Genomic DNA, 27,291 nt, shown 5'->3' with positions numbered 1-27,291 from the left:
GCTGAATTACAAAAGAATAAATAATTGTTGTAATAAACTAAAAATGCACAACTAGTTTGGTGACTATTTCATCTGAAAAGTCCCAAGTAGCCCCTTTTATTGCCACTTCCATAAAGCCTTCCTAGGTTCCCTCATTAGACGGAATCTTTATCTCCTTCAAACCCTCACAGTATGTTTGTAAAACTCAGTGTCACTTACCATTTTTAAGCCATTATAAACATTTGTGTTCATGACCAATCGTGTGACCTTAGCTATCAGCTCATGCCCTCCTCGAGTTAAGATGATCAGAGCTCATCTGAATCTCCCAGGAAAGAAGTCTGTAAGAACAGTGGTTTGGGGGTGGCGCCTGTGGCTCAAAGGAGTAGGGCGCTGGCCCCATCTGGCTGAGGTGGCGGGTTCAAACCCAGCCCCAGCCAAAAAAACAAAAAAAAGAACAGTGGTTTTTACAGAGACGCTAAATAAATACATCTTTTGTTAAACGAAATAGTCCTTCATTTCCATATAATACACTCATGGCTTGTATACACATTAGTAGTCACATCCTTAAATCCCTGAAGCAGGGAACCAATTTGTCATTCATCTCTCTGATTTTCCCCAATTCTGTTCTATACCTTCGCCATTCTCCTCAAAGACCTATCCAACCCTTGACTCCTCTCAGCGAAGAACTTCTATTTCTTTGGAGGAAATGAAGTCATCAGGAATGATTTCCTCTATCTTAACTTTCATCCGCAAGCCTCTTTCCTCCAGCCTCAGAGACACGGAGCCCTCCTCCTGCCCCAGGTCAGTCTGGTCAGCTTACAGCCTGGAACCCATCTTGTCTCCATTCTCCTCACATTTGACTTTTTTCTTTTTAATGACTCTTTTCCTCAGCCTATCCACATCCTGTACCCAAATCTTCCTATATCATCCTGCAGTTTCCAACATTTATCTTATCAACACTTCTCAGAATAGCGGCCTACACGTATTATCTTTTCTTCCTCCCTAATCTTATCACCATCCCCAAATTCACTGCTATCTGGCTCCCACCTGCACTACTGTCCCGAAACCAACGGGTCAGGAAAGAGCCATTAATTATCAAGCTGTGGCTATTTCCCAGTTTTCAGATTACTGGAATCTCTGTCTCACTGAACACCACTGATTACTCCCTCTTTTTTGGTGGCATCGTCCTCTCCTGGTTTTCCTACTAACTCTCGGATAGTCTCTTTAATACCTTCTGCCTAAAGGTCGTGTGCCCAAGTTTCTAACTAGACCCAAGGTAGAGCCTTATCTTCTCTCCTTCATCTCTCATAGTTTTGATTACCACTCACATGCCACCTCCTCCTTCAAATTCATATACACTAGAACCTCCACAGCTGACCACCTCCCTACACTGACCACCTCCCTAATCTTCATGGACTGGACAAGCACCCTACACACGTATCAGCACAGTAGGCCCAGTTCCTTACGTTGACCACCTTCGTATGTCGACAATTTGTTACAGTCCTTTGGGTGGTCAACTAAAAAGCGTCTACCATATTAAGATTAATACCCCACAAACATGTCACATTCAACCTAATCAAAACTAAATTCAGCAATCTCCTCCTCCTCTTCCACCAAACCTGTCTTATATTTAACTTGGTGGAATACAGACTACGTTCTAGAAACAAAGGAGTCGGCTGATAAAATTTCCTAAATATTTCCCAGAGACAGGTTCCAACTCTTTAGGGCAAAAATATTAATAACCACCACAGAAGTGATGATGACGATGAGTGTTAAGTGTTCATTAAATACTATAAGCCCTGTTCTCCCAATCCTACATCAACTCCGAGACGTATTATCATCTTCCAGCATACAGATGAGACACCGTAGGCACAGAGAAGTTAAGAGACTCATGCAAGATCATTTAGTGAATGACGAACGGTGGCACCATGTCTGACCCGGAGCTGTCTGACTTCAGAGCCTGCATGCTTAACCATGCACAGTAACGCCCCCACCCAGAGCAATCCAAACATGAATTGGACTGATTCAGGAAGAACTGAGTCTTCCGTCCCTGGAGCATACTTTTACCCAACAACTTTCTCAAGCTACTGTATTTACTGCCCTCTAATACATATTGCTCCTTCCTTTCCAGACATAAGACTACCGACGTGTATCTGAGCGCAGGCTACCCAGACTACACACTCTAGCATTTCCTATAAGTAGATATGGCCATGGAGTGTGTTCCAGCTAATGACATCTAAACAGAAATGGCCCTGGCAGCTTCTTCCTTGCCTTCCATCACGCTGAACCCCTAGAATTTTAAAGCTACCATTTTTGAACCCTGAGGTCAGGGTCAGGCAGGAGGAGCAACAGGAGGAACCCACACTTTGGACATCATCAGGGGCGGCAATGGTCTAAATCACACGCACAGACTTCTACACGAGAGCAAAATAATCTTCTCTTAGAAGATTATTAATCTTTAGATCTTTAGATTTCCGTCACTGAATCTAAATACTGAAGAACCTCTGTTAAGTTGACCACACAAGGGACTGTAACAAACTGTCAATATACAGGGGTCGTCAACGTAAGGCACTGGGCCGACTGTGCTGGTGTGTACGTGTGCACGTCCCGTCTACGTAAATAGGTCAACCTGAGGTGGGCACGTAGGGAGGTTCTACCGTAACACACTATTCAGAATACTCTAAAACTCAGAGCCAGAACTCAGTGTGGTTCACACCGGTCATCCAATTGAGGCCAGGAGTTCAAGACCAGAACACTTTAAAAAGATTTGGAACTTACTTCAAAGTCTGAATCTTGCTGAGCAGCCATATATGAGCTGATGGAAATAAATTATAATTTATACCCCACGTAACTTCTTGAATAAAGAAGTTAAAGAGCTCTACAGAATTATCATCCATTAATGGTCCATTTTCTTTATCCTAAATTTTAGCCAAAATATGCAAGATACTCCTCTCTAAGGCTATGGAATTTTAGGGTGAATACTCCATAATTACCCAAACTATGTCTTTTATAATTTTATATTTGATAAGGTAAAGAGCTGTCATGTGGAAAAATGAATGAAACTCACTTATATCGTTCTAGAAGGAAGAACTGGGAATACCTGATAGAAACGATTTCAGCTAACAGATTCATCAGTTCTATGTTCTCACCTGCCTTGTCACCACTCTGGTCCATATAGAAAACATCACTTTTTAGAGGTTAACTATTATACCCTGAATTATACTTTTCTTCACAGGATATACAAGACTAACATTTACTTGATTCTTCAGTTCATCTCTTTTCTTTTTTCCTTTCTTTTTTTTTTTTGAGACAGAATTTCACTTTGTCACCCTCAGTAGAGAGCTATGGTTTCACAGCTCACAGTTTCCTCAAACTCCTGGGCTTAAGCAATTCTCTTGCCTCAGCCTCCCAAGTAGCTGGGACTACAGGCACCTGCCACAATGCCCAGCTATTTTTTTGTTGTTGTTATTGTCATTATTGTTTAGCAGGCCCAAGCCAGGTTCAAACCGCCAACCCCAGTGTATGTGGCTGGCTCCCGTTGACTTGGCGCCCGTAGCTCCACTGAGCCAAGTAGCTCTACGGGCGCCAAGTCAACGGCTATTCTTTTAGAGCTGAGGTCCCTCTCTGGCTCAGGCTGGTTTCGAACCTGTGAGTTCAGGCAATCCACCCACCTCAGCCTCCCAAGTTTTGAGATTACAGGCAGCCCTCAGTTCATCTCTTAATACTAAACGGCAAGGAGGCAGATGTCAGAGACACAGCTGCTGGCCATGGTAAGCCAGGAAAACAAGGCGCAGAGAGGTTAAGAATTTTCCCATGGTCGCTCAGCTAGCAGGTCCCACCACACAGGGCTAGAATTTAAACCCCAGGAACACGTCTCCAGAATCAGCGATCTAGCTGCACCATCCAGGATTCCTCAGTCACTTGTCATGATTGCCAGAAGATAATTTCCTGCATTAAAGTAACAGTGTGGACTAGATGAAGCCTAATTCCCTTACCAAATCTAAGATTTCTCTAATTATACCCCGAAGGCTCATTCTACACTGAAGGGTATAAAGCTTTAAGCCACCCTAGCCTCTTGTCGATTTCAGTTGCCAAGTTCTGGATGCTTTTCAGTTCCAGCACATTTTTCCTGATCCACAAGATGTGGGACTTTACACAACTGTATCACAAAGAAGTAAATACACAGCTGTTTTAAATAAAGACAAGATTATAATTTTCGAATTTCTAGTATCACTCCTAAATGAAGCCCAGTGATTTTTACCGCCAGTGCAGATGCTGTGATCTTAAGAAGCACAGTCTGGAGCACTTATCCATCCACGTATTATTCCACAGTAACTCACGCCACATACTTCTTTGATTTTGATACATCATATAATTAAGTATATTGTCATATCTGATAAAACAAAGAAAACAAACCATTAAAAAATAAATTACTATTGGTCATGATGGCAACAGTCTCAGCTACGAGGAAGGCTGGGGTGGCAGAATTGCTTGCACCCAGGAGTTTCAGTCTAGCCTTGGCAATATAGGAAGCCCTCATCTCTAAATAATTCAGTAATTTTTTAGAAAAATAAATTATTTGGGTCTGAATTATAACCCTTATCCACTAGGATTAAACAAAGGTTGTTTCTACCGTAAAGGCTATAGATACCTTACTCTGTAAAGGCTACAGAAAAAATACTGCCAAAAAAAAAAAAAAAAAAGAAAGAAAAGAAAAAGAAATACTGCATAATTTAAATGGTGTCAGAGAAAGGAAAGCTTCAGTCCACACACACACACACACACACACACACACAAAATAGGCCAGGCGCATTGGCTCATGCCTGTAATCCTAGCACTCTGGGAGGCCAAGGCTGGTGGATTCCTTGAGCTCACGAGTTCAGAGACCAGGTTGAGCCAGAGCGAGACCCCATCTCTACTAAAAAATAGAAAAACTGAGGCAAGAGGATTGCTCGAGCCACAGAGTTAGAGATTGCTGTGAGCTATGACGGCCACAGCATTCTACCCAGGGTGACAGCTTGAGACTGTCTCAAAAAAAAAAAAAAAAAGTCTATCTACTTCATTTCACATGCTCCCCTGGATGACTACTACATGTGGTATTTCTATATGCAAACTTTGGTTTGTAAGCCATTTCTTGGTGCTTGAAAAGTTTCTTGCTGGAATCATGACATTCATAAAGCTTCAAAGAAATGATTAGCTTATATGAGTAAAATCAATGCTATCATCATATTTTGTCTGTACAGAATAAAATCAAGTCTATTAGTGGGTTCCCAAACACAGCCAGAAGAAGTTTCTTAAAAATTTCAGAGTATGGGGCTGGATGAAGGACTGTGTGAGCTCCGGAGACTAGAAGTCCCAAGTCGCCCCGGGAGCACACGTAGGGGGCTTGCTAGCTTGGTCTCCACCCTGGACTGGACTGAGGAGTGGGGTGTCAGGAGCCAAGTATGTGAAGAAAGTGAAGGATGTAGCCACCAGGACAGGAATCGCTGGGTTCTTAGGCTTTGGCAAAATAATTCAGTCTTTACGAGAACACTGCAGACGGGATCTTGCCAAGAGACCCCAGGCTTGAGTGCAAGGTGGTGCCCTGTGCCGGCCAGCCTGCCCAGGTGCCGTCCTATATTTCCCTCCTTAGGTCGAGACCACGGATGGAAAAGAGCCCCCCTGATGACACAGGCCCCATGCACGTGCCTTTTGGGCACATTGTGGCCAATGACAAATGGCACAGGTCGCAGCTGGCGGGGGAGATGCAAGGGAGAATTAAGCTCACTTTTTGAGGATGGCCTGATACCAGATTTTTACCTGTCAAACAGATCCTGCATTCTTTATATCACCGAGGCTGATTTGGTGGCAGGAAATGGATACAGAAAGAGGCTTGTTTGGGTTAGAAATGTTGAAGAGCAAATCAAAGAGCCCAGTAAGAACCCTCTTCTCAGGAAGAAACGGCCTCAGCTGTCTGAGCTATCCCTCCTTCGAACCGTGCAGCAGATCCGAGGAGTTGGAAAAGTTAAAGCCCCACTGCTGCTGCAGAAGTTTCTGAGCCTCCAGCAGCTGAGTAACGCGTCCGTCCAAAAACTGGAGCAGGCTGTTGGGCCGGCCGCAGCACAGCAGATCCATACCTTCTTCACGCAGGCCAGGTGACGGCTGGCCTCACAGCCGCCATGTCTATCTCCAGACCACAAACCACAGGATCTTCAAGAACCAAGAAAAAAGAGGCTTCTCACAGCAACTTGTGAAGGATGAGGTGAAGCCTGAATGGAGCCAGCCAGTCCTCTCGCCCTCCCGTCCACATCTCAGTCAGTGGGCGCTGCTCTCCTCCTGCAGAGATGAAAAGGCCAGTGGGGCTCTTCCTCGAGAGTCAGGCACTCGTAGGGCCCTGTTTTAATGTGCAGCCTTGATCTATGTCTGTCACAGAAAGGTGGCTCACGCCTGTAATCCCTGCACTCTGGGAGGCCAAAGCAGGTGGATCACTTGTGCTCAGGAGTTCAAGACCAGCCTGAGCAAGAGCAAGACTCCATCTCTACTAAAAATAGAAAAACTAGCCAGGTGTTGTGGTGGGCACCTGTAATCCCAGCTACTGGGGAGGCTGAAAAAGAGAAAAGGTCTAAAAAGTTTCCAGTGGGGATGTGACCATGAAGGAAAGTAATATACAGTGGAGACTGTGTGTACCTTGTTCCTGTGTACCTTGTTCCTGCTGTTCTCTAAGTCTGGCCATGATCTATCTGTCCTCTGAGGGCTGCTGCCATTGTAAATAAACCAGAGCACAGCAAGCTCCTTCCTTCTTTCCTTTGTTTGTTCATTCCTTCCTTCCTCCCCATTTTCTTTTTCAGGTAGCCACGCACTTCGTTTTAATCACTGGGCACGTATTCTGAATACAGAAAGCCTGGAGTCTGGAGTTGGCATTTAGAGATGAACGATAAATATGCAAGGCAGAAAATAAGGTGTTTGTGTACATACAGCCCAGCACTGGGAGGACACAGAGGAAAACGTCAGGGGTACCTGCATCCAGTGAGAGGATATAGGGGCTGGTGAGAGCCGAGTCCTGCTTTGTGAATTGTTATTATGGCAATTTTAGAAATCAAAACAAAACAGGTTTGGCTCCTGTAGCTCAGTGGTTAGGGCACCAGCCATGTATATTTTAATTGTTAATTAGAACCCGGCCCTGGCCTGCCAAACAACAACAATGACAACTGCAACAAGAAATAAAAATAGCCGGGTGTTGTGGCGGGCCCCTGTAGTCCCAGCTACTTGGGAGGCTGAGGCAAGAGAATTGCTTTAGCCCAAGAGTTTGAGGTTGCGGTGAGCTGTGATGCCACGGCACTCTACCAAGGGTGACATAATGAGACTCTGCCTCAAAAAAAAAAAAAAAAAAAAGAGTAAATAAAATCCAGACAGGCCAGCCTTCTTCCTTCCTTTCTTTGGGATGCCAGGCCATTCTCTCCCACCCCCAGCCCCCATCTTCCCTTCTCTCCCATCCCACTCTCTTACCTTCCTCCAATATAAAATAAACTTACACTCTTATATTCTAAACAAACAAAAAAACCAATAAAAACATTTTGTGCATTAAAGTAGAAATAAAAGAACTGAAATAAGAGTCAACAACAACAAAAAAATTTCAGAGTATGTTTCGGTGCGGGGGTCTGACTCAAAACTTAGGCTATAAAAATGTACGCTAATTCCTTTAGGAGGGTCCTCGGGTGAAGGCAGACAGGGACTGCACAGAAACGGGCATGATCGTTCCGACCGTCTCTAGTAGTGAATTCATAATTCAGATCTGTCCCCAGAAGCAAGCAGGAACCTCAGTTAGGAAGTGCCAGTGTGGCCGGTAACAGTGTGGCCAGTGTAACCATTAACAACTGTTAATGATTCTTTCCTATAAATCTGGGAAGGACGACTAGGAGGCCTATGTCCACACGAGCCATACGAGCCACACGTGCTAGACATTTTACATACACTGTTTCATTTTAAGCTCATAGAAACCCAGTGAGGAAAGTTTTATACATGAGGAAACTGAAGCTTAGAGAAATTTTAAAAAACTAGTAGTAGACAAAAAACGGTTTTTAAATCCAGGTTGTTAAGGATTATGCTACACTGTATTCCATGGTTACATAACAAAAGATTAACTCAATGTCTAAAATAATACTATTAAAAGTATTATAGAATCTAAGAGCCTAAATACCAGACATATTAATATTTGGGAGTTGGGAGGAGTAACATTCAGAATTCCAAGTTTAGATGCTAGGGACACAGCCTTCTAGTTAACAAAGGAATTGGGGGGTACTCCAGGTAACAGTGCTCCCCTCATGGCTCTAGGAATCTTAGAACCAGACCTTGATATCGGTAATTAAGCTGGGGGGGGGCGGGGGGGAAGGGGGACAAGAATGAATGAAGTGAACAGGAACACAGGTAAGTTCTGGGCTCTGGGGAAGCCACACTCTTAAGTCCTCGGTCAGCTCCACAATCTCCTTTTCTGTAGAGCCCAACATTAGAAACTTCTCTTCCCACTACCTGCTTTTGACCAAAGTGTTTATATGCTATGAAATATTCCAGGAGCTCTTCCAGGGAAGACAAGCTGATTGAAATGAGGGAGAAGATTCAAGAACTCTTTATGACGATGCTGGAGGGAAGTTTTGGGAGTCAGGTCAAATTATGGTATCACATAGAACAGAATGGAGGCGCTACTGATATCAGGAAGCTACAGCCCATTCCACATTCACAGTGCACTATACGCTTAGTTGGAAAATTGGAATAAGGAGGTGAATGGTTTACGTAATATTGGAGGACTTTATAAAGTTTCACAGGTGTACGTGGTCTTTATGTCCTAGACACTTTGCCGTAAAGTTCCTGTATCATCAACCATTCTTTCACCTCACATGCTAGAGTACAGGTATTTAGAACTAGTTAGAATTCCTCAAAGTGCGGTGTTTCCCCTCAATTCCAGGGCTAACACATGCCCAGTTCGTGATAAGCATTCAGTAAATGTCAGTGGGATTTTACTTGGTGGAATAAATGAATGCGGTTAATATGTGAACCATTTGCATCTACGCCCACAATTCTCCGAAGCTTTATCCATCCATGTCTCATTTGTCCTTCAAAATTCATCTCAAGGACCATTTCCTCCAGCAAGTATTCCCTAACTTCTACTCCTATCCCCCAACCTAATCTGACAACTCAACTATCTGGATTAAACGGCTCTGGGATACACTCCCACAGTTCCTCTGCCTGGCGCCACCTAACACCGAGAGCTGTAGTAAGGAGCTATGTCGCCGTTGTTACTCATCTCTGTCTTCACACGGACCAGCTCCTTCAGAGCAGGGCCTCACACCACTGTCCCAACACAGTGCTAGACTTTACAACTGACTCTGTTCACTGTATGGATAAAGTGCACGACTCACACTATTATTTCGGGTGTATGAACAGATGAGTTAGACTACAGGCTCTACCAGTATTACTGCCTTAGCATGAGAGGGGTAGGCTAATTAGGTATCTTAGTCACTCTCATATCTGAAGTAACCCAACAAATATCGATCAAAGAAAAGACATTATCTATTATCTATTCCAAGGCCCAATATATCCCGTGTGATACTGTGTCCCACAAGCTCCTAAATGTGGAAAAGTATTGATGCAAGAAAAAATAACCACCAACACCAGGAGTACAAATTACTTCAGGTCTAAGCATTACAAAGCTACATGCCTTACAGAAAATTTAGAAAAGGGCAGATCCAGATGGTCAACAAACATGAAAAGGCCCTTGACGTTCATCATCAGGGAAATATAAATTAACACTACAAAGCAAAACAAGACCACAGACATACCCACCACTACAGCTCCAACAAAAAGACAGATGATACCATGTATCTGAGAGGGCACAGAACAACAGGAACTTTCATACCCTGCTGGTGGGAATGTCAATCGGTGTAAACACCCAGGAAAATGACAGACCGATGCAAACCCACTGAAACCGAACATGTATGTACTCTGTGACGGTGTAAACACCCAGGAAAATGACAGACCAGTGCAGACCTACAGAAACTGAGCAGGTACATACTCTGTGACGGTGTAAACACCTGGGAAAATGACAGACCGGTGCAGACCTACAGAAACTGAGCAGGTACGTACTCTGTGACGGTGTAAACACCCGGGAAAATGACAGACCGGTGCAGACCTACAGAAACTGAGCACGTATGTACTCTGTGACGGTGTAAACACCTGGGAAAATGACAGACCGGTGCAGACCTTCAGAAACTGAGCACGTACGTACTCTGTGACAGTGTAAACACCCGGGAAAACGACAGACGGGTGCAGACCTACAGAAACTGAGCACGTGTGTACCCTGTGACTCAGTGACCAAAATGCATAAGCAGAAAGTTGTAAACTGCTTCAAGATCTGCATAGGAAGGTCTTAATGGTGAGGCTTTAGAAGTACAAAACTTAATGCTCAATCCTCTTAAACTTTAAGCGAAGATCTAAGAAATGAAGAGTTGTGGTATATGTACACCATGGAATATTATGCAGCCTTAAAAAAGATGGAGACGTTACCTCTTTCATGTTTACATGGATGGAACTGGAACATATTCTTCTTAGCAAAGTATCTCAGGAATGGAAGAAAAAGTACCCAATGTATTCACCCCTACTATAATACCAATATATAAGGAAACACACTTCCATATGAAAGCTATAACCCAACTACAGCCCAAGATGAAGGGGAAAGAGGAGGGGGGAGGGGTGGGGAGGGGGGAAGATGGGTGGAGGGAGGGTAATTGGTGGGACCACACCTATGGTGCCTTTTACAAGGATACATGTCAAATCTACTAAGTGCACAGAATTAAGAAAGTGCGGTCGGGCGGTGCCTGTGGCTCAAGGAGTAGGGCGCCGGTCTCATATGCCGGAGGTGGCGGGGTTCAAACCTAGCCCCGGCCAAAAACCAAAAAAAAAAAGAAAAGAAAGTGCGGTAAAGGGTATGTTAACCAGTTTGATGAAATTATTTCAAAATGTATACAAAACCAGCACACTGTACCCCATAAATGCATTAATGTACACAGCTATAGCTTTAATTTAAAAAAAAATAAGAAAAAATGAAAAGCACAGTGTACTCATAAAGCTAGGGTGGGTTCCAAGGAAGAGCAGACAATTCTGGAGCCTAGGAGGTAAAGCAACTTGGGAAAAGGTGGTTACAGTAACAATAGAAATAAAGGTAGTTCTGAAAAAAGGTAATACTAATGGTAATAATGAGCACCCACCGCACCCTAGGCACTTTGTAAGTATACACGTATGCATATACACACATATGCCTTGGTGTGTGCGTATTCATGTTAAGTGATTTATACCCCTTTTCTTATTTAAATCCTAAACAAGAATTTTGGCTGAGTGTAGTGGCTTATGCCTGTAATCCCAGCACTTTGGGAGCCTGAGACAGGATGATCACTTGAGACCAGGAGTTTGAGAACAGCCTGGGCAACAGCCAAACCCTGTCTCTACAAAAAATAAAGCAATTAGCTAAGTAGTCTCAGCTACTCGGGAGGCTGAGGCAGAGGAACCTGATTGAGCCCACGAGTTTGAGGTTGCTGTGAGCCATGATGCCCCTGCACTCTAGCCTGGGAAACAGAGAAAGACTGTCTCAATTAAAAAAAAAAAAAAATCATACAGAGGAGAAAACTAAGATTCGCAGAGTTTAAAACCTTACCCAAATTTCATTTAAGAAATTAATATTAGAGCTGTGAGTCAAGGCTGTATCTTGCTATCTTCAAAGCAATTCTCAGGGTGAAAAAGTGTCTGCTCCATTCCCATTTCCTGAGTCCTGAAGAGTCCTGTGGCCACTGATCAAGAGAGACTGGAAATAACATTTGGATTAAAAGAAAAATGTGAGAGGATTCAATGAGTTCATACAAAATGCATATTGTAAAAAAAACTATGCTTGGATTTCAAAAATTTTCTGTGCCAAAATAAACTTGTACTGACTTGTTAAAACACGTCTGGAAAGGATCTAGTTTGAGGCCCTAAGAAGGATAAGACAATAAGTTTGAAAAAAGCCCCTGTCAGAGCAACATAAATCCTACTAAAATTGAAACAAGAACAAATATAGAATTTACAGTGAAGCTTGGGGGTGGGGGTTAATGGTGAAACCACTGCTGCTTTATGAAACGTTTACAGGGACAAAGCCCCAAATAAATCAGCAGTTTACAAATGGAAACAGATAATTTGTTTGAAGAAGGGGTAAGGCCATGTTGACAATGAAGCCCACGCATTGGACCATCCACACGGATTTACAAGGAAAAAGTTAATCTTGCTAGTGCCCGAATTGAACAGGGCACAAACAACAGCCACCAGATCTCACTGACTCAGCTTATCCCTACATCAGCTGAAGACAGGAGCAGAAATATTAAACAAATGGGATCAAGATCCTGAAGCATTTCTTCAAAGAACTGTAGCAGGAGATGAAACTCGGCTTTCCCAGGACAGTCCTGAGGACAAAAGCACAACCACAGCCGGGGCTATGAAGAGCAGGGCGTGGTCCACTCAAAGCAAGGCAGAGTGCTGAAGAGCAAAGGTCATGGCAACAGTTTTCAGGATGCCCAAGGAATTTTGCTTGCTGAGTTTCTGGAGGACCAAAGAATGATCGTGTTTATTTCCTCTTAGAGTGTTTTGAGAAAGCTAGCCAAAGCTTTAGCAGAAAAATGCCCTGGAAAGCTTCATCAGCAGGTCCTTCTCCCGCTTACTCCACTCATCAAACAAGAACAATTCTGTGAAAGTTTCCGTAGGAAATCATTGAGCATCCACCTTACAGTCCTCATTCTGACTTCTCCTGTTCCCTAATCTTTGCAGTTTTTTTTTTTTTGGCCGGGGCTGGGTTTGAACCCACCACCTCGGGCATATGGGGCTGACGCCCTACTCCTTTGAGCCACAGGTACGGCCCTGTTTCCTAATCTTAAAACAATATTTAAAAGGGGACCCACTGTTCTTCAGTTAATAACATAAAAAAGACTGTATTGACATGGTTAAATTCCCAGGACCCTAAATTCTTTAGGGATGAACTTAATGGCTGGTATATTTTTATCTTGTAATTCCGTTTTTCATGAACTTTTTAAAGTCCCTTCCCACACCAGAATTCTTTTCTAAAAGGTATCTGTATGCTCCCAAATATAATTTGATGGCTTTTTAAGTCACAAGTTACACTTTAAGAAAAAGAAATGCTTCCTAAATTCAAGTTATCATAAATCTTTCATCAAATGATTACACATGTAAGATACAGGTGCCTAAAAAAATGTATGAGTCATTGTTAGCTGAGAGAAAACATCTGATGAAATCAGTAAGAAAAGGACATGGTAATAAGATAATTATCCTTGAAGAATGATTTCACACTTATAAATGTAAAATAACATCCTAAATAAGATCACTTTTAAAGTTGATATCCTGTGCATCTTACAAGGGTATATGTGAAACTTGGTAAACGGTCTGTGAAGCTAGTGAATGATGCCCCATGATCATATCAATGTACACAGCTATGATTTAATAAAAGAAAAAAAATTTTATGTACATTAAGAAAAAAAATAAATAAATAAATAAAGTTGATATCCTGTGTGGTTAAAACCTCGTGAAGCTCATAACTCTGCAAGACAAATTAAAAAACCTGCAGTTGGCCAGGCGTGGTGGCTCACACCTGTAATCCTAGCACACCTGTAATCCTGAAACAGGTGACTGTTTCAACTCAGGAGTTCGAGACCACTCTGAGCAAAAGCAAGGCCCTGTCTCTACTAAAGAGACAAGCCAGACATTGTGGTGGGTGCCTGTAATCCCAGCTACTCAGGAGACTGAGACAAGAGGATCACTTGGGCCCAAGAGTCTGAAGTTGCTGTGAGCTATGATGCCACAGACTCAAAAAAAAAAAAAAAAATTGCTGGGCTTTGTGGCAGGTGCCTGTAGTCCCACCTACTCAGGAGGCTGAGGCAAGAGAATCACTTGAGTCCAAGAGTTTGAGGTTGCTGTGAGCTGTGACACCATGGCACTCTATTCAGGGTGACAATGTAAGAGTTACCCTAAAAAACAAAACCTGCAGCTGTAATATTTTATTACTGGGTACCTATTACAGTACTGTACATGGATTCAAAAGCACTGCTTCTCAAAAAATAAATAAATAAATAAAGCACTGCTTCTCAAACAACTTCAATGAATATAGTGCTCTGGAAAACCATGACTCAAAAAATAATCTTGATAATGACAGAAATCTGAAATGTGACAGCAGAAGAAATCAGTACTTCTAAAATAATATTTGTTATTTTTAAATAGTGTTTATCTGCAATAATAAAATGATACACATAAAAAGTATGTACCAGAACGCATAAAGCAGACAGTGCCCGTGGCTCAGTGGGTAGGGCTCCGGCCACATACACCAAGGCTGGCGGGTTTGAACCTGGCCTGGGCCAGCTAAACAATGACAACTGCAACAAAAAAAAATAGCCCGGCATTGTGGCAGGCGCCTGTAGTCTCAGCTACTCAGGAGGCTGAGGTAAGAGAATCGCTAAACCCAAGAGTTTGAGCTTGCTGTGACCCGTGACACCACGGCCCTTTCCCAAGGGCAACATAGTAAGACTCTGTCTCAAAAAATAAAAAATAAAATAAAATAAATGAATAGAATAAAAAGAACACATAAAGCATTATTCATAACAACTAAGATGTGTGGTACCCAAATGAGAAAAAATAAAACTACCCAAATGTTCATCAGTAACACAATTAATAATAGAAAAATCTTAATACATCAGTACACAGCAATGAGAATGAATAAATTACAACTGCATACGATGACATGGATAAATCTCACAAACATAATCTCAAGTAAAAGAAGCCAGACAAGGGCTGGGCGCGGTGGCTCACGCCTGTGATCCTAGCACTCTGGGAGGCGGAGGCAGCTGGACTGCTTGAGCTCACGAATTCAAGACCAGCCTGAGCAAAAGCGACAACCCATCTCTTCTAAAAAAAATAGAAAAACTGAGACAAGAGGCTTTCTTGAGCCCAAGAGTTAGAGGTGACACCACGGTACTCTACCCAGGGTGACAGCTTGACCTCTGTCTCAAAAAAAAAAAAAAGCAGCAGCCAGACAAAACTATGATCCTGTTTCTATATAGCTCAAAGACAGGTAAAACGATCTGTGGATAGCAGTTTCCCTTGGTGGGGTGGAATGAAACAGTAGCTGACACAGGACAAAGAGAGTTTTGGGGAGACTGGTTGTTTTTTGTCTTTAAGAAGTGGTTACATGGGTGCGTTCAGTTTGTGAAAATTCACTGTTACGTAAAAGATCACTTAGAATACATGTACTTTTTTGTATATGGGGTACAATAAACAAGTTAAGAGAGAAAATTTGGCAGATTGATGGTATATACCTAAGCTATGACAAACCAGGCCTTGCTGGAGGTCAGCAACCTTTACTCACCTGCACGAAGAGCCTTAACTCTGGGAGTCAGGAGAGCCATCTAACACACACATGTTCTGACACCTACCATCACCAGGCTCTCAGCAAAACAACACATGGGTGAGATTTTACACATATAGACACAAACACACATACATACACACACATACATATCTTGTTAATATTTAATCCTCCACTCTGTAAAGTAAATATCATTATGTCCAGCTTACGGATGAGTAAACTAGAAATTAAAGAACAATCAGCGAGTCATTCACTGGCTTCAACACCCAAGGTCAAAATTCATGCTACTTTCTCTCTCAATAATCAGGCTCTTTTTATTATGACATATCAAGAGGGCTCACTTGCACGTTTATCCTCTATCTCCAGCATTAAATGTGAGAAATGAGGGTGCGGGGAGAAGAGGTTGAGCAGTGAGAGGCTAAGAAGGAAAGGGCAACGTACGAGGATAATCAAGTAAGAAGAACTGCTATGTTCAGTTAAAGCACAGGGCTGGCGCAGGGCGGTGACCTTTGCTATGGAACAGATACGTTTATTCATCGAGAGGTGCTTAAAGTCAAGGAAATAAAACATGGACTGAAGCAGTTTTAGTAATCTCTCCATGCCATAATACACCTAAAGTACATTTAAGTTTCATTAAATGAGTCTACCCATGTATGTGTTCATTCATTCAGTCAACAAACATAGTCTGAGTGTCTGATGTGTACTAGACATTGCCTCCAGTACTGAAAGTAAATGGGACTTGCATTCTACTAGAAATAAATATTTAACAAATATATAACATGCTAGTAATCTAACAATGATAAATGAAGAAAATAAAGCAGAGTAAAAGTGACGGGGTAAAGGCGGGAAAATGGGCTATTTTAAATAGATAAGGAAAGGCCAGAGGATGTGATTTTTTTAGTAAAGACTTGCTGTTTAAATTACATGATATGCTGTATTCTGCTTTATTTTTACAACCAGTGTTTATATTGGCTTTGAATTGTAATTTTAAAATATTTTTTAAAAACTTAAGTCAATCCAGGATTCCACAGGAAAATCAGATTAATTTTATAACCGTTTAAGATGAAAAACAGAGTCAGGAAAAGTTTATCAGTATAGAAGAGATTATTTAAAACAGCTGGAAAATGAATTAGCATTCAGGTCGGGGATAAAAGATTTTTTTTTTTTTGTGATAGTCTCACTTTGTTGCCCTCAGTAGACTGCTGTGTCACAGCTCACAGCAACCTCTAGCTCTTGGGCTTAGGCGAGTCTCTTGCTCAGCCTCCAGAATAGCTGGAACGACAGGCGCCCACCACAACACCCGGCTATTTTTTTGTTGCAGTTTGGTGGGGCTGGGTTCAAACCTGCCACCCTCGGTATATGGGGCTGGTGCCCAACTCACTGAGCCACAGACGCCACCGGGAATAAAAGATTTTTAAAAGTGTTCTTAGAGGTCCTCACGCCAAATGAACGGCAGACGGTGGCGGAAGCACCTACCCCTGAAGCTTCGTAAGTCGCACCCTCTCATGCCTTCCCAACTCTGGTCCTGTGTCTGTTTTCCTTCTGTGTTTCTTTCATTCCACCAGCTCCATCTCCTTACTCACTCTCCTTTCTGTTTCTGCCTTCAACCATCCCTGCTATCATCCTCGTTAATCACTCCAATTAAATAATTTTGTGCTGAATATATGAATACATAATGTTTCATAAAATGTTTAGAGTTGTGGAATGATTTCTAATTGTCTCTAAAACAAAAGAAATATAAACAATTTTTTCTCTAGGGCCTTAATGCATCCTTAACTTGCGACAGTCTGATATAAATTTGCACATTTATACTGCCCACACAAAGCAAGAACTTTGGAACGCTTCAACTCTATTTTGTCCTCTCACGCTTTTTGTACTTGGTGTATTTTATTCCTACATGTATTTAAGTCTCATTAAGACGGCACTGTATTGTCACTATCTATCAAACTGCCCTGCTTATCCTTCCAAGGCTCTTCATTTTCTTTCTTCCTGGAGAATTTCCCTTGGTTCGCCCTTTACTGCTGGTCTGTTGTTGACAAATTCTCTCAATTTATGTTTGCATGAAAATGTATTTTGCCTTTATTTTTGAAAGGTATTTTGGCTGGGTATAACATTACAGACTGACAGTTTGTTTCTTTTATCTCTGTGATGATATCATTTCACCCTTTCCATCTTTTCATTGTTTTTGTTGGGAAATCAACTTATTATTGTTCCTGTTTTTTTCCTCTGGATTGCTTTTAAGATGTTCTCAACACTGCGTCTCATCTCTGCATGAACAGATTCAGCCTCCTGAAGGACAGGGAGGTCTCAAGGAAAGGGAACTAGTTTTGAATAGTTTCACAAGGATGTGCCTAGTACTGGTTTTCTTATATTTATTCTGCTTGGGGCCTTGGGTATCAGTGGCTTGATGTATTTAATCAGTTTTAGGAAACTTGCTGCCGTTACCTCTTTAAAATTTGCTTCTATAAATTGTGGTATATGTACACCATGGAATATTATGCAGCCTTAAAAAAAGATGGAGACTTTACCTCTTTCATGTTTACATGGATGGAGCTGGAACATATTCTTCTTAGTAAAGTGTCTCAAGAATGGAAGAAAAAGTACCCAATGTACTCACCCTTATTATGAAACTAATGTAGGACCTTCACATGAAAGCTATAACCCAGTTACAACCTAAGAACGGGGAGAAAAGGGTAAGGGAGGGGAGGGAGGTGGGAGGGGGGGAGGGAGGGGGATTAATGGGATTACACCTGCGGTGCATTTTACAAGGGAATATGTGAATCCTAGTAAATGTGGAATGTAAAGGCTTTAGCAAAATAACTAAGAAAATGCCACGAAAGCTATGTTAACTAGTGTGATGAAAATGTGTCAAACGGTCTATGAACGAAGTGTATGGTGCCCCATGATCATACTAATGTACACAGCTATGATTTAATAAAAAATAAATAAATACAATTTGCTTCTGCTCCATTCCCTTTCCTTCTCTTCTGGAATGGTATAATACTTCAGTGCCCTCGGATTCAAAATAACATTTACAGGCAAAGGTGGTAACCTAACACCAGTTTTACTTCGATTTTTAGAAGAATGTAAGACTAGAAATTGAGTATCAAGATACTATCATCAAATGCATCCTCATAAAGAGTCCTTAAGACATCCAGCTGCTATTTCCCAGCCCTCTCATCCTACAGCAGCACACTAAGTGGTAAAGTTGTGAGACTTCCATGAGTGGATACAGTCTACCCCAGGACACACAAAGCTCAACTAGAATCATCATATAAGAGCGCATTCCTGAAGTTTCTAAGTCTACTGCCAGGGTGCATGAGTTTGAAGAGGCATCTTAAAGGGAAGCTGAAGGTTTATGCTGGTAAAACTGAGTAACGTAGGCGCCTGGAGTATAATGTGCCCGTTCAGTCTTCCCAGCCCACATGCAATTGGTACCTCAGGTCATTTTCACAGTAAGTAATGTTGCTGGTACCAGAACTGACAAATCACATTTATCTTAGTATATGTCCACAGAATCTGTATTAAAAGAAAGTTAACCTGAAGTTTTCTTTCCAGATGAAGAAAATGTTAAGCCTGTAATCAAGTTTTTCTATGGGTTCCAATAATACATGTATCAGACTTTACGCTGTGTTCCCACATGTTCCTTATACTTTCCTTACATATTTTTTGCCTCTTTATGTTTCAGTCTGGCTATTTCTTCTGACCTATCTTCCAGTTCATTAATCCTCTTTCAACAGAATCTAATCTGCTGTTAAACCATAAATAGTTCTAATTACATTACTGTATTTTTCAGTTCTAGAATTTCCTTTATTTTTTAAATATATTCCAGTCTTTTGCTAAAATCTTTCCTCTTCAACATATCAATTAGTTATTTTAAAGTCCATGTCTTATATCTTTATTACCACCTATAAGTCTATTTGTATGTATTTTGGTCCTGTCCCTGGAATGCTGAACACTGTGTATGAAAACCTGTAATTTTATTTTCCTCTAGGGAAAAAAGGGAGGAGGCAGATGATCTTAATCTGTGTGGGATTAAGCTGATTCTAAGCAGGATTTCAGTCTTCAGAGGATTGTAGCCCCAAACCAGTTTATAAGGGACTCTTTTTAATAAGCTGTGGACTCACTCAAACTATGCTTAGTCCTCCTGCCTTTTAGCCACTTGACATAGCTTGGATGTTTGTGCTCTGCAAATCTCTGACTAAAATGTGATACCCAATGTTGGAAGCGAGGCCTAGTTAGAGGTGTTCAGATCAAGGGGATGATCTCACAGGATTAGATAAATGCCTTCCCTAGAGGGGGAGCAAGTGAGTTCTCACTCTATCAGGACTCATGAGAGCTGGTTGTTAAAAAGAGGCTGGCACCTCCCACCCTCTCTCTTCTGCTATCTGGTGCAATCTCTGCACACGCCAACACCCTCTGCTTTCTGCCATGTGTGGAAGCTTCCCGAAGCCCTCATCAGAAGCAGATGTGGTGCCCTGCTTCTGGTACAGCATGCAGAACCCTGAGCCAAAAAAACCTTTATTCTTTATAAATTACCCAGTTTCAGGTAGGCCTTTGAGCAACACAAGGGGACTAAAATACCACTACTATTTGCCTGCCTTCTTACATTTATTATTTCCATGAATTAGCAGATGACTCAAAGAGAAAAGCAAACCAGAATCTCAGGCTCACTCCAACGCATTTTCCTTTTCACTGGGATACTGACCATTACCTTCAAATAGATTTGGCTGCCTTCAAAGAGATTTTTAAATTTTGTCCAATTTTTCTAATTGTCTTGACTAGAAGGCTAATCTGACACAGTCTTAGCCAAGATGAAAAGTCAATAGCGCTAGAAAAAAAATGTATACAATACAGGAATATTAAAAGTTAACATGACTTTATACGTTATGTGTCCCAACTTTCCATTTAAACTAGGGATTCTGTAATAATAATCTTGATAGACAACTACTCAGTATCTAAGATATTAATAACAGAAATCTAAACTGAGTTATGGTACTAACTGTACTACCTCTAGGCAAATTGTCTTAATAGAAAAACCCCCCACATTCTAGAATATACGTTCTCCTTAGTATATCCACCCTATAGACAAAGTTCTGTTCTTCAAAGCATCACTGATTATGATGACTCCTCTTCCAGATGATGGTAATTTAGTTCTTAAAAACAGCTACCACAGCTAAAATATGGGGTTTTTTTTTCTTTTTCTTTCTTTTTTTTTTTTCAGACAGTCTCACTCTGTTGCCCCAGGCTAGAGGGCTATGGTGTAATGGCTCAAGGCAACCTCAAACTTCTGAGCTCAAACGATCCTCTTGCCTCAGCCTCCCCAGTACCTGGAACTACAGGCACCCACGACAATGCCTGGCTAGTTTTTTTCTGTTTTCAGTAGAGACGGAGTCTTGCTCTTGCTCAGGTTGGTCTTGAACACCTAAACTCAAGCAATCCATCCACTGTGGCCTCCCAGAGTGCCAGGATTACAGGTGTGAGCCACCATGCCCAGACAAAATAATATTTTTTCCTAGTGTGAAAAATATCACATTTCCTTTACCATAATTCACATGGCACACTTTTTTGCCCCCTCCCCATTATGAATAAAATATGATTGGCTAAGTTTTTTTCCTCCCCAAACTGTGGCGTCAAAACCTGAAACCAATATACAAAATGTGGCTTAATCCAAAGTACGGCAGAATCATACTTACTTCCTCTACAACTACCAACTGATTTAGCCCCTACACACCTACTTTCCATCCAGTAACAGTTTTTACATTTAAGCATTCATAATACGTATTTCCTAAGCTTGTGGTCAGCTAAAGTTCCAACATCTTAGGAACTACAGTCAATTTTTCTATTCTTTCATGCATCTGGGGTTTTTTTGTTTGTTTGGGGGCTAAATGCTACATTTGTCCCTTATCCCTACTGTATTTCACCTAGCCATCCAAATAGCTGATATAATTTTAAATTCTGATTCTGTAATTTGTCTATTAATTATGTCATCTAAATTTGTGCCATCCCAAATAGAAACTCTAACTACAATTAGATTGGAATCTACATCAACATCACTTATAAAAACTTACATATGGCCAATGGCAGAGAGTTTTCTTTATCATGACACCTAATTTATTTGGGAACAGAAATTCAGTAGCAGGTTCAGCACCCATAGCTCAGTGCTTAGGGTGTTGGCCACATACATCAAGGCAGGCAGGTTCGAGTTCAGCCTGAGTCTACTAAACAACGACAACTGCAACCAAAAAATAGCCAAGCATTGTAGTGGGCACCTGTAGTCCCAGCTTTCTGAGGCAAGAGAATCACTTAAGCCTAAGAGTTTGAGGTTGCTGTGAGCTGTGACGCCACAGCACTCTACCAAGGATGACAAAAAAAAAAAAGGAAAAGAAAAAATTAGAAATTCAGCAGCAATAAATCAAGAACACATTTATTCTTCTTATCCATAGACTATTATAAGACATGAAGTCAAATATCTTGATGAAATCAATTTAGAGTATATAGTGACAGAGGACAGCAGAGAAGGGTGAGGTCTAGGAGAACAGGTCTTCTCAAGGAGACCACAAGGATACACCTGCACAGTGACTCAGCTCTTGGAATTTGTAAACTTAACTTACTAAAACTTGGAAATTTCCAAGTTCTGTGAAATCCTGTAGTTCTATGGGGGCAGGAATAGCATCTCCGGCTTGATTCAAACTGGCCAATGTGAAGGGTACCTGTGGGGTGGCACTTTTTGACTGTCAATAAAAAGGGAAAGACCAAGGCAGTCGGGGAGCACGGCCATTTGGAATTCTATGCCGTAAGCTCCCGGCTGGTGAATAAAGCCCTTCCTCTTATAAACGTGGTGTTTGGGTGCTCTTTCTCTCCGTTGGGCCTTGTCTTCCTGCAACATTTTTGGTTCCCTGACCGGGAAGCGAGATCACCCCTGGAGAGAACATGCACCTTGTAGTTCCCGCCAATCCTCTGGACACCCACGTGGGGGCCCCTGATCCGCCTGGGCGACGTGAACCACTGAGCGTGCCAGGGTGGCAGTTTGGCCTCCCTGTGTGGACGCCTCAACTGGGCTGAGAAAGGACCCCGTCGGCGGGTCTTCAAGGAGTCAAACGCTGGGAGGAACTGGCATACAGGAACAGGTACCTACACTGCGAGACGTCTAAGGCAAGGTGTGATCGATCTGGGGAGCCCACTACAGTTTTACTGGAAGAGGAGCCTGACCAACTCCTTGGGCATGAGATCGCCAGCAGGTCTGTTGAGAGGTGTGTGAGGGTGTGTGGCTGTGGTGTGACTGAGAGAGGGTGGAGCTGGACCTCCCTTCACAGGGCCTTCGGGAGTGTGGGTTTGCCTCCTATGGCTAAGCAGCAGCTCAAGTGGGAAACTGAGGCTGCCCAGGTTAAGAAGTGAGTTGGGATTGTGTGCATGTGAGTGCTCTGAGAATGACTGAGATGGGTAACAATAGGTGGGGTTTCACCACCACCCCCCATTCATGGGGTGAAATGAATGTGGAACTTTGCCCCCTGGCTATTCTGAGAGAAACTGGAAGTTCCAGGTTGTGCCCTTCCTCCCTGCTCCAACTTTGCCCCCTGGCTATTCTGAGAGAAACTGGAAGTTCCAGGTTGTGCCCTTCTTCCCTGCTCCAACTTTACCCCCTGGCTATTCTGAGAGAAACTGGAAGTTCCAGGTTTCCCGCTTTCTGTCTTTGGTGGCGGCCACGTGGCCATGTGGGTCTTGGGGGAAATGAAAAGACATTAGAAAGAACGTTGTTGTAGTTTTGTTACTGGAATTTCTTCAGTGAGTGTTTGGTCTTAGGAATTTGAGAATTGAGCCCGCGGGCCACAGATCAGTGATTAAATGGCATTTTGTTGGATTGAGGGGCATGTGGAGAAAGTGGAGAGTGCCAGAGCTACTGTCACAGGGCTCGTGCCTTGAAAAGTGTTGTGGTTCAGGCAGTCCCGTGAGCTCTGGATGGCCCTTAAAAATCTGGGGAAGAGAGTATAAATCTCATGCTGGACAAGGCTGTATCTATTATAAGCAACAGGTCTCCAAGGTGAACAGCCTCTGGCAGGGGGGGAGGAGGCCCAGATCAGAGGTTTCCTGCATAATTCCTTTTTCTAGGGGTAAATAATTGGCCCTGAGAGATATTTTGGCCATGACTTGGTAGATGGAAAAATACCTTTACAAACTGAAGGGGATTAAGGTGTGTGCTCCTTAGTCAGGGTGAAGCTATCCAAAAGGTTTCCAGCTGCTTTGTTCATGACCTTGATAGGGCTCAGAAGGTTTGTGCCTGGAGATGGGATTCTGATGTCTAAGCTCACCTGAGCCTGAAAAATGGGGGGGGGGGGGGTCCCTGTCCAGCCCTGAGTGAGAAAATCCTGTATCAATGTTACATCTCATAAAACGTCTCATTTGTAAAATGTATTAATTTGGTTGTTTAAATTGTTGGGGAAACTGAGTCTTTGTCAAAGGATAAGATTCTTGCCTTTTAAACCTTCTAGTTGTCTGTTTTCCAGAAGTCAAGAAAATAACTTTCTGTCTTTTAAGCTATTTGCAGCTGTTTAAGCAATGTATGTACTTATGAGCAGAGTTTGAAACATGTATTTTTTCTCTCTCCTTGATTTCTCCAGAATTTGAAAGCCATTTGTAAGTATTCTTAATTTCTGACAATACAGTTATTTGCATAAATTCAGTAAGAATCTGTTTTGTTCTATAGGACATGATGAAGGCACTGGTTGTTTTACCAAGCTTTGGCTGGAACAGCATTTCCAGAGGTGTCCAGACTGCATTAAGGAATTCAGGTTGACTTTATAAGACCACTAAAAAAAGCCCTTTAGAAAACTAGCCAGATACCCATCAGTAACATTTCCTTATCTGTGGTAAGTAACGAAGGTCGCTTGCTGATGGGTCCGGGAATCGAAATGTGCTTGGGGACCTCAAGAGAAGAGGGATTTACCCAATGCATACAGGTATCTAATGGTACAGATGAAACCTGGGCTCTGAAAGGCTTTCAAAAAGTCCAGCCTGAGATTCCTTATAAAAGGTTCCAGCAAAGCCAATTTTAAAGGAAAGAAGAGCCTAGATGGTTAATAGTTAATTATTCTTACTGCACTTCATACAAATAATCAGACCCCGTATATTGAAGGTACAGTTTATTTTGGCAAATAAGTTAGTTCTACTATAATTTGCCTTTAGTAAAGAGAGAAATTGGAGAGAGAAAAATAGTTTAAAAGGAGGAAAAAGAGGCTATGGTCCACCCGTATTTAAATCCCAGCCTTGTCTGTACTGTCAACTCATAAAACGAGACATAACTGTTTTACTAAATTGATCTGTTAAATGGGACTAAGAAACTGGCCAAAAAGTATAGAATTATATACAGTAATTATATTTACTCTGAAGTCTTAAGACTCAACAAAGGTCACCTATTGGCTACACTGAAAAACTTGTGCAGTATTAAATGTTATCTAGAATTTCCCAGTAAATGACGTAACTGTAAACACTGCATTCTACTCTGCTGAATCTGCTGCCAGCAAAAGCCAAGTGGCCCACTTGTCTGGACTTAAAAGATGTCTTTTTCAGTATAAGGCTGGCTCTGGGAAGCCAGAGTCTGTTTGCTTTCCAGTGAGAGAGACCAGACATGGAAACAGTACACACGGCCCAGGTTGCCACGGGGGTTCAAAACACCCACAATTTTTGGAGAAGGGCTGGCTCGTGACCTCCAGAAATTCCCAGCTGAGGAATTAGAATGTGTGCTGTTCCAGTATGTCAATGACCTCCTTTCAGGACACCCTACCCGGGAGGACTGCACCCGAGGCATGGACTGTCTTTTATGATATCTAGAGGTATATGGCTATAATGTATCCAAATGAAAGGCCCAGATTTGCCAGCAGCAAGTACATTATCTAAGATTTACTATCCAGCAGGGGTGGAGGTATCTAGGCATGAAATGGAGGCAGGTCATTAATTGCATCCTCAGCCCCACGAGCCAAAAGCAGGTTTGGAAATTCTTAGGCCCCGTCGGCTTCTGTCGCCTTTAGGTCCCCAACTTTGCCATCTTACCTAAGCCCTTGTATGAGGCAACTAAAGGAGAAGAGAGAGAACCCTTGGAATGGGGAGGACAACAGGAACATGCCTTCTCCCAGCTAAAGATGAGGCTGATGGCTGCACCTGCATTGGGACTGCCAGACTTGGCCAAGCCCTTTACTCTGTATGTCTCAGAGAGAGATAAAATGGCTGTGAGTGTGTTAACCCAGCTGGTTGGGTCCTGGCCAAGGCCTGCAGCCTACCTCTCTAAGCAGTTAGATGGAGTGGCACAGGGATGGCCACCCTGCTTACGGGCTCTAGCCACTACTGCTCTCCTTGTGCAAGAAGCTGATAAGCTGACTCCAGGGCAGGATCTCAGAGTGAAAGTACCCCACTCTGTGGTCACTTTGATGAACACGAAAGGACATTTCTGGCTCTCTAATGCAAAACTCTGAACCCAGCCACACTCCTTCCAGTCAGTGGGAGAGAGACTGAGCATGACTGTACAGAAGTTATAGATAATGTGTACTCTAGCAGACCTGACTTGCGTGACCAGCCCTGGACAGATGCAGACTGGGACTTCTATGTACATGGAAGCAGTTACGTGACAGCGCAAGGTGAGCGGCAGGCTGGGTATGCAGTGGTCACCTTACCAGAGACTGTGGAGGCTAAGCCTCTACCTCAAGGCACATCTGCTCAGAAGGCTGAGTTAATTGCCTTGACCCAAGCCTTAGAATTAAGCCAAGGAAAAAGTGTAAATATTTACACTGACTCTAAGTATGCTTTTCTGACTCTCCAAGTGCACGGGGCATTATACAAGGAGAAGAGACTTTTAAACTCTGGGGGAAAGGACATTAAGTATCAGCAGGAGATAACTTCAGTTACTAGAGGGAGTATGGAAACGCCAGAAGGTAGCAGCATCACGCACTGTCATGGACATCAAAGAGATGCTTCCACCATCGCTAAGGGGAACACCAGAGCCGATACTGAGGCACAAAGGGCTGCACCCCAACAGTACCAGGTGTTGCGAGTGGCTCCCCTCATCCCATGGGTTGCAGAGCTCACCCCTATCTACTCCCAGGAGAAGGAATGGTTGGCAGCAGAGGGGAGCCAGGAAGCAGAGGGAGGATGGATAAAGATGCCAGACGGACGAGTAGCAGTTCACCAGATTCTAGGAGCCACCGTGGTGACAGGAGTGTTTGATGAAGTTGCTGGGCCAGTACCTCTACATTTCCCACCTGGCAGCCTTGTACAAAACTGTCAGTCTACAGTGTGTCACCTGCAGCCAGTCTCTCTTCCACGTGCCAAGAACCAGCGGTACAGGGGCGGCGCCTGTGGCTCAGTGAGTAGGGCACCGGCCCCATATGCCGAGGGTGGGGGGTTCAAACCCAGCCCCAGCCAAACTGTAACAAAAAAATAGCCAGGCGTTGTGGCGGGCACCTGTAGTCCCCGCTGCTCGGGAGGCTGAGGCAAGAGAATTGCGTAAGCCCAGGAGTTGGAGGTTGCTGTGAGCTGTGTGACGCCATGGCACTCTACTGAGGCGGTATAGTGAGATTCTGTCTCTACAAAAGAAAAAAAAAGAACCAGCGGTACCCCCAGGAATCCAGTCGTATGGAGCAACGCCCTTCAAGGACTTCCAGGTAGACTTTACTGAAATGCCCAGGTTTACAGGGAACAAGTACTGGCTGGTGATGGTCTATCAGACTTGGAATAGGTAAAAGCCTTCCCCACCGGGATAAAAGGGACTCCTAAAGTAGTACAAATATTGCCCAGAGAAATCGTCCCATGATTTAGGCTGCCACTCTGTTTTACATTTGACAATGGGCTAGCCTTCATAACAGAACTAGTGCAAATAATAAGCTAAAGCTTTGAATAATTTA

General features: G+C 42.8%; 1 protein-coding gene and 1 pseudogene across 1 annotated transcript in view; one reads left to right on the top strand and one right to left on the bottom strand.

Annotated features, from left to right (window-relative positions):
• The window catches only part of PRKAA2 (protein kinase AMP-activated catalytic subunit alpha 2), an 86,467-nt gene that overhangs the window by 44,624 nt on the left and 14,552 nt on the right, over positions 1-27,291 (bottom strand). The window lies entirely within an intron of this gene.
• LOC128575040 (Fanconi anemia core complex-associated protein 24-like) lies at positions 5,625-6,117 on the top strand (annotated as a pseudogene).

The sequence above is a fragment of the Nycticebus coucang genome, chromosome 22 (assembly GCF_027406575.1).
Source record: "Nycticebus coucang isolate mNycCou1 chromosome 22, mNycCou1.pri, whole genome shotgun sequence".
NCBI lineage: Eukaryota > Metazoa > Chordata > Mammalia > Primates > Lorisidae > Nycticebus > Nycticebus coucang.
The sequence above is the reverse complement of the archived record's forward strand: the minus strand, read 5'-3'. Positions and strand labels throughout refer to the sequence as shown.